The sequence below is a fragment of the Spermophilus citellus genome (assembly GCF_964194105.1).
Source record: "Spermophilus citellus genome assembly, contig: SCAFFOLD_55, whole genome shotgun sequence".
NCBI lineage: Eukaryota > Metazoa > Chordata > Mammalia > Rodentia > Sciuridae > Spermophilus > Spermophilus citellus.
In genome coordinates this window covers 715,153-728,248 of record NW_027672793.1, presented here as the reverse complement: position 1 = coordinate 728,248, position 13,096 = coordinate 715,153, and the positions used below count along the sequence as shown (strand labels likewise).

General features: G+C 48.8%; 1 long non-coding RNA gene across 1 annotated transcript in view; it reads left to right on the top strand.

Moving 5' to 3' along the window:
• LOC308640606 overlaps positions 1–13,096 on the top strand; it is a 663,035-nt gene that overhangs the window by 222,370 nt on the left and 427,569 nt on the right. The window lies entirely within an intron of this gene.

The window sequence follows — 13,096 nt, the reverse complement described above, 5'->3', positions numbered from 1 at the left end:
GGTAAACAGAAACTCTTAAGCATGACACCATTGTCCCAGGGTACCCAATTCCTTTTCCCCCAGACTACCAATGGGACCAGTTTCTTGGAAATTGTTGATGTAAAATAATAACTCAACTTTAAAGGAAATAAGAAAATAGTTTACTTTGAGCCAAATATCAGTGTGACCATGGCCTTGAAACACAGATTCAAGTTAGTTTGGATGATGTTCCACTGTGAAAGAGGTTACATGACCTTTCATAGTCACAGAATAAAAAGTCATGAGTCAGTGTACTTACTAAATACACGGGTGAGGTCCTCCAGCAGGCAAACCCCAGTGAGATGGCGCAGTCTCCTCCACAGGGTTCAGGTGTCTCAGCTCTGAGGTTGGTGGAGGCTAGAGGTGTTTCAAGCTTAGCAATACATTCTGAGAGTTTTTTCTGTAAGTCACAAGGGTGTCAGATACAGAGGTTGATAAGAAGTGACTGTTAAAAGGGACAAAAGTAGCCCAAGATAACTTTGGCTCCCAATCTGCACCACACCTCTGATGTTCCACTTAGCCAAGGTCACACGTCTGTAGGGTCTTTGGTACACAGATGCAGCTTCTTCAACCTCAGTCCATAGCAGAACCGTACTCATCATGCCATGTATTATTTATTCCCTCTATCAAAAAGCAGAAATGCTAATGTGGAGGAGGAAAATGTTTTCTACTCATCTTGGGTTCATGATTAAGATCTTATAACCAAAAATCAAAACAGAAAAGCATACAAATTATAACTTCCACATGACTTGAGGGCCTTTATAACAAAATGGGAACTCAGTTAAATTAAAGTGATTTTCATAGTGGACTTGATGAGGAACGGTCAGTCATGGAGAAATATGATTGAAGGCAAAAGGATATGAGGTACCAGTGATCAACAAGGGACTTAGGAAGGCCTGTTCGGATTCTTCTTGGCTCATAGTCCTGGAGGGAGGATGCTCTTTCCTCCAGGTAGCCAGGAGGGCACTTCCTACAGGAAGGTCTCATGACCTGTGTTTTAGTCAGATTTCTCACTGCTGTGACTAAAAGACCAGACAAGAACAATTTTAAAGGAAAGGTTTATTTGGGAGCTCATAGTCTTGGAGGTCTTAGTCCATAGACAGCTATTTTTTTTTTCTTTCTTATATAAAAGGTAGCATATCATGCATGTTTTTCTTCACTTTGCTTCCCTCAACACTGTCCCCTAGCGATCACTGTAGTGAGAGACCCTCCTTGGTGTTTCTACAGTGTATTTTGCTGTGTGGTGGAAGCTCTGCCTATTTAACTATTGACCCATCGGTTCCAGCTGCTGCTACTCTTTATCACCAATAGTGTTGCAATGGTACCTGTGCATCTTGTCTTGTGCTATTCTTGCTAGTATGTTTTTGGGATAGTGTTGTAGAATCTCGATTCCCAAAAGACTAACTTCCAGGGTGACTGCTTTGTCAAATGGTATCTTTCTGCTAGGTTTGGCCAAGTTCCTCTTCGTCTGAATTGTGCCATTCTCCCCTCCCTCCAGCAGTGCCAAAGGGCCCTCCTGCATCATGGTTGCCTCACCAGTAGAGCACGTGCCACATTTTAGTTGTTTGCCAACCTTACCAGCAAGCAACGGTATCTTAGTGTAGTTTCAATTTGCATTCATCTTGTGATAAGAAAAAAGTGATATTGGGCACCTTTTCAAAGGGCTAACAGTCACTTTCACTTATTTTCTGTGCATTGCCTGTTCATATCCTAGATGAAGCTTTTCTTTTTATTTTGAATTATTACCTTTCTGTAAACAGTATCAAATTCTAGCAAAAATACTCTGTCCAAGAGACCTCAGCTCCTGTGAAATGCAGTTGGAAGGTGGCATGGGACCCTAGAGTGTAGCTGATGTGCAATTAGCATATGGACAAAGTACAGATGTTTTCAGATGTTGATTAGGTTTTGAATCTAAGGTAAGGAATATTGGATTTCTTGGGTATTTCAATTCACATAATTAACTAATCAATTCAACTAATAATGTTTGCGTACACACCGTGTCTGAGCACTGTTCTCTCTCAAAGACTGGTGGAGAAGGACAGGACATTTTTCTCCTGATTCAAGGATCAGCCCTAAAGAATATACTCTTCTTTGCTATGATTTGCCATGTTTGCATTTTCTCCACCGAGTCAAAAGCAGTGGTAATGACCTGGTTTCTACTGCAAAAGTGACTGTTAGTGCTAGCAGGCCTTCAGCCTCACCTGTCTCAGAGAGGCAAAAAATCAACCAAAAAACAAAGAAAAAATACCAAAAACCCTCCAGAGGGCTTGTCATTGCTAAGTCACACACAGCAGGGCCCCTGGTTTTCAGTCTTCCTGAGTTATTTCCACAGCTCCACCTGTAGAGCTAGGGGAGTAAGAATAACATCAATCCACTGCCTTTGGTGGCCTGGCCTTGTTACCTGGCTGAGCAATACGTGGTGTGGCCGCGTTTCTGCCTGTTCCCTGGCCAAGCCCCAGAGCCCTCCTGGTCATGGGACAAGTTCAAAGTGAAAGCAAGGTGTGTTTTATGTTGTGAGGGGACAGTGGAAGCCAGAAGTGGAGCACGAGGCTGAGGGGAGCACACGGGAGGGAAAGGCTGCGAGCCAGGGACCAAGGGAGCTGTGAGGTGAGCAACGTGTGGGACTCCTGTGTTTATTTAAGGGCTCTGCATCTCTCTGCTGTGGCTGGGACCTGGGGTGTCCCCACGTCTGAGTGCTGAGGGCGCGGTCCTCAGGGCGGTTCAGAGGTGGGGCTTTAACTGAATGGAACCCTGTTGAAGGGAGTAGGTCCCTGGAGGCATGCCCTTGGGGACTGTCACTGTCCCAGCCCCCTTCCCCTTTCTCCCTCCATCTGCCTCTCCCTCTTTCTCCTTCCTGGCTGCCTTGAGGTGAGTGGATTTCCTCCTCCATGCCCTGTGCTGCCACAGGTCTATAGCAGTGGGACCAAAGACACTATGGACTGAATCTCGGAGCCAAAATAAACTTTTCCTCCTATAAGACAATTTTCTCAAGTATTTTGTTACAGTGACAAAAAGCTGATAAACATTCAGTCTAAAAGAGAAAGTTCAATAATAAAGCTCAGAACTTAAATAGCTACGCCTGAGACTGGGTCCTATCTGTCATTGATCGGCTTCATGATCCAAGTTTGACAAGTGCCATCATGTTCTGAGACCCGGTTTCTTCCTCTATAAATCGAGATTAATAATGCCTGGCTGATAGTGGCATGAAGATTAAAATGGTGTGTGTTTTTGACTCTGCTTTATAAAGCCCAATGCTTCTCAGGAGATGCTCCTGAGCTGGCTCCGTGAACTTCTAACAGACCGTTTCCACCCTTGACAGCTTCCAGCATGCCTGTGCACACCACAAGATATTTAGGCAGGGAAACCAGCTAATTGGGATTTGCTGAATCTGATTTTCTGGAAAACTGGTAGAGTGTCTGAAGCCTCTTCCTGGATACCTGCTGAGAAGAGACTTAAAACCCACCTTGCAAAGCTCCTGCCTCCAGACAGCTGCCACCTCCTTTTCTCACAGCAATCAGGGATAATTGCCGCTGGCACAGTGAGGCCCATGCCCATTTGGGCAGCACAAAGAAATTAGAAAACTCCTTTGGGTTCTGATTGCTGGCGGGGGAGGGAATGGAACAGCCTCAGTGTGTGTCCAGGTGCCATCCTGCAGGCACCCACTTCCGCCTCTGCTGCTCTGGAGATGCATGCAGGTGGGTGCTGCTGTCACTCAGGGCCCACTCACTGTGAGGCACTGCCCAACCCTGGAGGTCCCCACGTAGGCAAGTCTCAGTGTGAGAGTCTGTCCAGGCCTCTGGGAACATGAGGAGTGAGTTTCATGTGCAAGCAGAAAAGCTTTGATCATGGGAACCTGACACTGATTCAGGAAAAAAGGTTGTGGAAGATTCTCACCCTGAATAAGCAATGCCCAATTAAGTCTTCCCACTTTAGAATTCCTCCAGCCAGTTCTGTGACAAAAAAGGGCAAAGTGGAAACTGGTGGGTTTGCTTCAAGTGCTAGAAAGGAAAGGACATCTTCTGGTGCCCTGTGGACCCTCCTCTAGCTGCGGAGGCAGCCCCTCCTCCTCCGCGAGGACACTCAAGGTGTCCTCCGAAGGCCCGGCCACTTCCTGGCCACCCTCAGAGGGCATCACCTCCCCTTGCTGCCTGGGGTCCCAAGCCTGCCCCAGCTACAGCCCTCCATGCTCCAGGGACTTCCTGCCTGTTTCCTGTTTCCGCTCTCCTTATTCAAGGTCATTCACTCCCATTTTTTTAAAGGCTTAAGGTGGATTCCACAAATGCACAAATGATGAAAACCAAATAAAGGCAAAATCAATGTGAAGATAAAAATGAGGGGAAGGAAGTTGGAAGATAGACCCCTTGTCACCAGCTCTACTTAGGAATATCCTGCACAAGGGCTGGGTGTGCCCAAGTTTGACCTGGAGCTTCCTCGAAACAACTCTAAAGAGGAGAACACAAATTACGTAGAGTTCATGGTGTCCTTAAGCAAAAACAGTAGGTGTATAACAAATTTGTTGTTCATAACCTTCCTAGTAAGAGGACTTGGGAGAAAACTCTCCGGTGGATTCAACAAACGTGGTGAGCAGTGTCCTCAACAGTGTCCTGACAATAAACACAGAAGTGACTTAGTACTGTCTTCAACCACAGCATCCTGTGGAATACCGTGATTCCAGTGCCAAGGCGGCCTGAACCCAGGACAGCTCTGAGGGGTGGCCTGGGACAGAGTGAAGCAACTGTACCACAGACTTTGTACAATTCCCTGTATTGTTTCTTTCAATAGATATTTGGAATTTACTGTTCAGCAGTGAATCCAAAGTCAGAACCTGTCGAGGCTTCTGGGGTGCACGTGCTCTTTGTTGGGCTTCAGGTCAGACACGGCAAGCCATCAGGGGAGGGAGGCCCCATGGCATTCACTCTGAGGAGGGGGTTCCTCCTGGAAACATGGCCTGTGTCGGGGCCACCCCGCCTGGTTCTGCGTGGAGTTGGCCTGGGTGCCCCCGTGAGAAGGAAGAACTGGGAGGATGGCTCCAACCAGGAATGCAGCCCAGGTGAACCTCAGGTGGCCTGCCAGACCCTGGGGAACAGGAGGACTCACAGAGGAGAGCTGAAAGGGGCATCTTCAGCCCCGCCTCTGGTTGACCTGGAGGACTAGGGCTGGGAACACACAGCGGGGCCCTCTGCTCTTGGCATGGCCCTGGCCAAGTCGCGCCATCCAGCCATTATGGAGAAAGGAGGGGCTGCTGCAGCCCACACCTCTGGAACTGGCCGCAGGGATTGAGACCTCGCCAGTGAAAAACAAAGCATCTGACTCTGCCTGCCACACCTGGAGACCGTGACTGCGACCAGGAGCCATAGGGGGCCCTTGAGGACTGGGGCTCATGGGGGTGGGGCCACCTTGGAAGCTTGGCCTGGGGGACCAGGGCTGGAGCCAATACGCCTGGTCCCTGAGCCGCCTCCTCTGGCCACCTGACTTCAGTGCAGCGATGCACAGGTTAGCACCCGGCTCTGAGCACCTGTTCAAGCACATGTTTCAGTCTCTTCTCTTTTGCCTCAGGAGGCTGCCACCCACCCACCGGGGCACCAGGAAGTCTGGGGAAGTGGCAGCCCAAAAGCAACCCTGTTAAAAGACAGTTATAAGGAATGCAGTTTTTCAGATCTTCATTGGCTTTTCCTGGCAGCAATTCAGAATGTACCACCCCACCACATGTGCAGGCTGTATTTATAGCCAGAGAAAAGGAAGACACACACAGAAAACAGAAGCAGGAAGACAGACGCCTTTGCCTTATTTCAATGTGGAGACACCTGCAATGGATGGGCCAGTGCCGGTCGTTCTGATTGGCCAAGACCTGGATACTGTTGCAGAGCAGATTCCAAGTTGTCAGCCTCTGTTGTTCACTTACTGACTTAGGGGCAGCTCCTCACAGGAGGAATTAGCCCTTAACCAGCAGAACTGCACGGAGGGAAGTTGGTAGGTCAGTGCTCCAGGGGGTCACAACTCCAGAGGGACAACCTGAGGGCCATACAATATGTGACATAAACTGTGTTGATATGTTGAATATATGTGTGTGTGTGTGCTATATAGTATATATGATTTATGGCATATGTAGCATATTACATAATATGTAGTATATATAGTATATGAATAATATTACAGGGAAACAAACCCTCCATTCAAAGGAAGAGACCATCAGAGTGGAATTTAAAAGGAAGATTCATTGTAAATAGAATGACACAGGTCAAATCTAAAATAATTTAAAAAGACATCATGGCCAGGCTCAGTGGTGCACGCCTTAATCCCAGCAGCTTGGGAGGCTGAGGCAGGAGGATCACAAGTTCAAAGCCAGCCTCAGCAAAAAAGCAAGCTGCTAAGCAACTCAGTGAGATGCTTTCTCTAAATAAAATATAAAATAGGGCTGGGGATGTGGCTCAGTGGTTGAGTGCCCCTGAGTTCAATCACAGATACCACAAAAAATAAAAAGAAAAGAAAAGAAAAAAAAAAAGCTATCATGAAGAAAATATCAAAGTTTTATATTAATATGAGTCAATATAACTCTGAGACAGAGCATTGCCACTGATAAAAAAGACCATTTCTTCCTACTGACAAAAAGGTTGATTCAGTAGGAAGACAATCATTTTAAATGTGTGTGGTTAATAACAGAACTTCAAAATAAGCAAAACAGATGAAAGTCTAAAAGCTAATTCCAGTTATTATAGTATTAACAAAAATTTAACAAATTTTAAACTCAACAAAATAACTTCACATCCCCTTACTGAAAACTACAAAATTCTTCTGAGAGACATTAGAGACCTAAGTAATCAGATAAATACACCATTCTCACAAATTGGAAGACTCAGATGTTAAGATACCAATTTCTCCAACTTGATCTGTAATTAAATGTAATACTAATCAAAATTACAAGCATTTATTTTGTAAGCATAAAGTTAATTTTCAAAGGGATTTAGAATTGTCAAAACAACCTTGAAGAAGAATGAAGAGGACTCCAGCTGACTTATTGTAGACCCCAGGTGATCAAAGCAGTGTAGTACTGGCATAAAACTAGATAAATAGCTCGATGGAGAAGCATGGGGTCCAGAACTAGAGCCACGTAGACGGTGTTTTGTTTTGTTTTTGTAAAGGTACCAAGGCAAGTCAAGGGGGGAGAAAAGGCTTTTCTACAAATGGTGCTGGAACAGTTGGACCTACACAGAGTGAAAATAGCACTAACCCCTAAGCTGAACCCCTCACACTTCATCTGAACCTCAGTCCAAGGAAAGTCAGCCATATACACGGGAAGCAGAAGCCACCTGGCTCCTAGAAGAGAAGTAGGAGAACACCTACATCAGGTCCTCTGAGTGCAGAGTGCCAGCGAGAGCAGGAAATGTGGCCATCGGGGAGACTGACAGAATAAGCCAATAACCAGAGGATACGGGACCCAGCTGGTCACTGGCTGAGTCAAGGCAGACGGACCCAGGGACCCAGCTGGTCACTGGCTGAGTCAAGGCAGACAGACCCAGGGGCGTGGTGGATTGGAATTGCAGGCACTGGGGTTAAGGATCCTCTTTACTACAGAGCGATGGATGGAGAAGTAAATACCGAGACGAAGAAGTCGAGGTCTGGTTTGCTAGATCTTTCCACCGCCAGGGGGCCTGAGCACAGAGTTCCCTCACAGCTGTGAGCACTACTCATTCACACTCACGCACAGGCCTTGGCCTCTGCGTTCCACTTCCACTAAACAAGCCCAGTGGTCCTGGAGAGATGGCTGTGTCAGGATGGGACAAAACAGAACACAACCAGCCTAGAAGAGGGACAGCAGAAAGTGAGGGAGTGTACGAGGAATGATGGGGACCCGGCAAAGGTCCAAGAAGCCAGCTGGAAAGGCAGGTCCCACTGCAGGTCTGGGACAACTGAGTATCAAAATAACTATAGCAATGGATTCTAACCTGGTGTGTAACACTGAAGTGCAAGAATCTATAAAGCCTTCGGAGACCCATGAATAAATTACAGGTTTGAAGAGAACTGAAATCTTCACATAGTCTCTAAGATCCTCCCATTGCAGTGGGAAGTGAGTAGCTTTAGCATGGAGAAGACTTGCTATACCACCTTGATCCAGTGATCAAAGCTAGTATCTCCAGTACAGGAAAATGGAAATCCAGCAAACCCTGTGCCTCGTGGCGGGTGCGACTGTAAGGGTCCAGCGGAGCGTCGGAGAAAGAGACCACACAAGAGACTGGCTCCATGCAATTGGCAAAAGGGGATTTATTAATTCAGCATGCTGAGGTTCCAGGCTCACTCAGGAAGACAGAGCAGCCCAGAGCCCAGAGCAGAGGTCAAGCAGAGCTTAAGTACACTTTTTGGAGAGGACGGGGGGCTTTGCATACATCAGAATAAATCATCATGAGGCGCGGGAAAATTGAACAATAACTCTGAGTCAGGATTAGTACATTCATTGGCGGGAACAATCAGGGCAGGGGTGATTGGTCACTCCTAAGCGGGGTACAAATTTATACTGATTGGTTTTGGAGCCTAGATGCTTACGTGCCATGCTACCTAGAGCCCTTAGCTATTAAACAACCAGGGAATCAATGGAGATATTTACTGGGCAGTTCCCACATTGTCCTAACAACTCACAGAGATTACAGGTTCCGGGGGTAGCAGAGGAATTTTAACAATACCTAGTCTTTACTTTTTAGCCCAGGCCTTGACATTTAGAAGCTTTACAATGCCTAGTCTTTTATACTTTAACTCAAGCTTTTGCAGCTTGAAATCAGCTTAGAAATTTTACCTTTACACGACGAGAACAGCCTCGCATCTGTGATTGTCTTGTCGGAGGCAAGAGCTTCATTAGGAGAAAACATCAGTCATCTCGAATTGAGAGTCATTTTACAAAATAACTGCCTTGTACTCATCAGAGTGTCAAAGTCACAGAAAATCAAGGAAAGACACAGGAATTGTCACAGACTGAAGAAGACTAAATACGTGCACCAAATGCAGAGAGTATTTCTAAACTAGACCCTTTTGCTCTCACGGACATTGCTGAAAGGCTGGAGGGACCAGTGGGCTGGCCGCAGGGGCCCAGGAGGGTCCCGGGTTTAGGTGGCTGTGCCGCACTTGTGCAGGGAGATGCAGTGGAGCCCTGTGACTGCAACCTGCCCTCAAGAAGGTATCTTCGTAGTGTATTTAGACATTTTTTGTAAGATTAAGGTTGTTTCAAGAAAAATAATGTAAAGGGAAAGTGTAGGGGAGGGACCCCACACAATCTCCACCACCCTGCACGTGTCCAGCAGCTCCCCAGACCCCAGTGACCTGGAGGCACTGCTTGTTCTTTAGGTGCTCAGAATAGGCTGTGAGTTTCCTTTTTGGAACTTAAACTGCAGCAGTGACTTTTATAGTGAATGCACTATAGGGTGTGTAGAAGGGGGGCGAGCCCTCCTCTCCCTCCCAAAGGTGCACAAGGTGGGGTGGTGGGGATGGAGGGCACAGGGCTGCTGGTGAGGGCAGATGTCTGGGGGTTCTCTCTCCCTCCTCTGCTCTTTCTTTTCTTCCCTGCTTTGCAGCCTGGTGACCCCACAGAGGGTGTGGCCCAGCTCGCTGTCCTCTGGCTTCTTCTTGGCTCCAGCCAGGGTGAGTGGGGCTGATGGGGAGTGGGAGGAGGACTGGCTGCGGGGCTCTGCCCACTCCAGAGGTGGGTGCTGCGGCCTTGGCAGTAGCTCCCTCTCCTGCTGGCCTCCAGCCCTCCAGGCTGCACCCCTGCTCTCCCCTGGCTCCCTAGGCCTGGGGGAGCTCAGGAGTGTTTTCAGAACACCCTTTCTACAATAAAAGGCACAGGCTGAGCCACATATGAAGGCCTTAAGAAAGTCACTAAAGGCTCTTCACCAAAGCCTTCCTTTCCTGAGAAAGGTAGCTTCAAGTGAAGAGGATCAGCAGTCTATTCGCTTTGTCTTAGGGTCCGCCGGTCATCCAGTCAGCCATGCGGGGAAGAAACCATGAAGACACAGGAGGGGGTGACCTTCCACCTCTCCCTGCCTTCCCCTGTGGGAGGAGGTGAGTCCTGCCCTGATGCCTGGCTCCATCTGGGCCCTGAATAGGAGCAGGGGCCACAGGGGCTCCTGCTCAGCTGAGGCTTCAAGGGTCACCTTGTGGTCCTGCCATCTGCCTTTTCCCTCAGCCTGAGACCAGCACTGTACAGGAGTTAGGGTGATCTTCAGCTTGGGCCACAGAATGAGGAAGACCCAGAACAGAGCTGAGCCAATCTGCTGTGTTACCTGAGCAAGAAGTGACTGTGCTACCATGAGCCACTGAGAGTGTGTGTGGTCATGCAGCTTGGCCTGGCTTGAGCCGACCAAAACAAAGGCCTTTCCTCTGTGTTACAAAAGAAGTTATGGATGAAAAAGACTACACTTAGGACCACCTTTTAAACAGATGGACCCCTGGTACACTCCTCCCTGCAATGTACCCAGCCTTTCCCACCTGGCAAGGGCAGGATCTATCCACACACTAGCAAGAATGCTCAAGGTCAAAGATAGGCACATGGCTAAGAGTCTTGTGAAGAAAGCCAGCATTCTAGAAGATCCCTCACTTGAAGTCAGAGGAGCTGTCTGGGTGATTTTCACTGCAGATGAGCCAGTCTTCAGCAGTGGGGCCAGCGCTGAGGTCCACGGACAGCGAGCCTGGTGCACATAGTGTCCATCAGTACCACTGTGTTTCCATAAGGATCGTCAGAGTCTTAGCGTGTCTTCAGTCCCATTACTTCCCTGCTTTGATGTAGCTGCCTCTAAGCCTAATTCTACTGTAATTCCTATTATTTTTAGAGTGTGATTTTTAAGAATGCAAAGTTTTTCAGAAATGCACGTGGTGTCATCCTGGAATGTCTATTGTAATGGCTCACAGTGCCATGTTCAGATTCAGACCAAAAGCCCTGACTGGGCCTCCACTCTCACACTCCCTCCTCAATCCTCCCACAGGCCCAGGGCTGGGGGGAGGAGTGGGCAGTGCAGGGAGCTGGGGTTTGGGCAGTAGAGCCTCCTACCCACTCCACCACCTGCTGGCAAGATTACCTGATGAGGTCCTTCTTGGAGCCCTGGTCCTCCTCTCTGATATGGGAGGAGGAGCTAGAATGATGTGGCTGTGGCAGAACCGGCAGCCAATGGCTTTTCCTCCTGAACAGTCTAACAAGGCGAGGAGCCTGCATTTCCCTGCTTGCCCTGCATGGTGGGCAGCGCTATGACTAGTGCTTGCCTGAGCAGAACGGACATGGTTACCTCTGGGGCAGTTTAAGGAAGCTGCTATGCCTCTTGCCTAGCACACCTGCTCTGTTAGCTGCTGGCAAAAGGTGCCCAGCCTTGGGGCATGCGAGGCCACCAAGGAGAAAGGCAGAAGACTGGGAACCTGGGTCTGGCTCAAAACCTGCTGGGTGGGCGAGAGGGAAACTGCTGTTGATTGGGCCTCACACACATTCAGTCCATGTTGTGTGGCAGTTTAGTTCATTAAGACAGAATCCACCCAACACCACAGAACCAGGGATACGAGCTTGCCCTCGTGGAGATAAGCTTTAAATCAATACATCCTAGACCACAGCAGAGATTTTAGGACCCCCTTAAGAAAAAAGAGCAATTTCCAGACCTCCTGACTTCCCTGGAGCTGGGGGAATTTTGGAGTAGGAATGGGAAAGAAGAGAGGAGCAGGGTTGGCGTGGTTGACTGAGGAGGTGCAGAAGAACTAAGCAGAAACCAGGGCCAGGTCTTTCTGGAAATGCACCTGAGAACAGGAGAGCTCCCTACACAAACTCAGCAGCCAAGGGTGCCAAGGAGGCACCTCCCACAGGACCACACTTCCCAACAGAACCACTTCTGCAGGTGCCAGGGCCCCACCTGGAATACCCAGGGTGTGTGCTTGCCTGGCATGCACAAGGCCTGGGCTCCATCCCTAGCCTCACCCAAATCGAAACAAGTCAGAATATCCAGAGATGGGGCTAAGACCAGAGAATATTCCAGAATTTCTGCACGTGATAAGATGTCTGGTTACACTAGCAGAGGACAAGGTTTCCTTGAAGGTAACCAACCTGTCCTATTCTGATTCCATGACCAGTCAGCCACTGAGGGCACGGTGGCCCCAGGTGAGATGGACCTGGGTCAGGTGGACAAAAAGAATCATCTGCTGGACAGATGTGAGCTACATATGACCTGTGGGGACATCTCTAAGCAGCCTAGGGCTGTCCTTGGGTGATGTGCACAGCCAACATTGTCATATGCCTTAACATTTGAAACCTCAAGGGAGGATTGTGTGAAAACTGACTTGAGTGCCAAACAAGGGCCAGTTGGGTGGCTTTTGACTCTTTTACAGCACCCTGAGTCTCTGAACTGTCCATGAAAACCGTCAAGTGGGAACGGGTGCCAGTCAGCCTAAGGAGACCATATTGTGGGTGATTTTGACAGTGAGAACCTACAACAACCAAATTCCACTGAGTTTCTAGACTGAGATAAGTTCACCTCCACGGCATCAAGGTGCAGCCTGCAGGTCGCCTCCTCTTTGAAGAACCCAGACTGCCTCGGGCTGCTGTCTGCCCCACCACGTCCTGTGGCCTCGTCCCTCCCTCAGGTAATGGTGTTGCTGGGTCACTTCCTCCATTAGAGCCTCACTCCTACCTAAGGGTGTCCTGGGGACCAAGAGGACAGGCATACAGTAGGTGCCTACAAATCACCTGCTGTCATGCTGACGTGATGGGTCCGATTTCCTGGTTCTCTTCCTCACTTGGGTCATCCAGACAAGACATCGATATTTGCTTAACAGTAAACTGCGCTTGGATGAGAACAGCCATGGGGTGGCCCCAGGCAGCAGGCAGGGCAGTGGGCTGGGGGGCCGAGGTTGAGGCATTCGCAAGCCTCCACCAGGTGCACCATGTGGGCTGGGAGGCAGAGGTGGGCTCGCCACTCCTTCTGGGAGCCACCAAGGGAGGAGCCACGGGGAGGAGGGGGCCCTGTGCCATCCATGAGCTCGTGGGTGTTCATTTTAGATCAATTCAGTTAACTTACTGACAAGTGGGGCACACCGTCCTATCAGAGAGGACCCACAAAGGAGG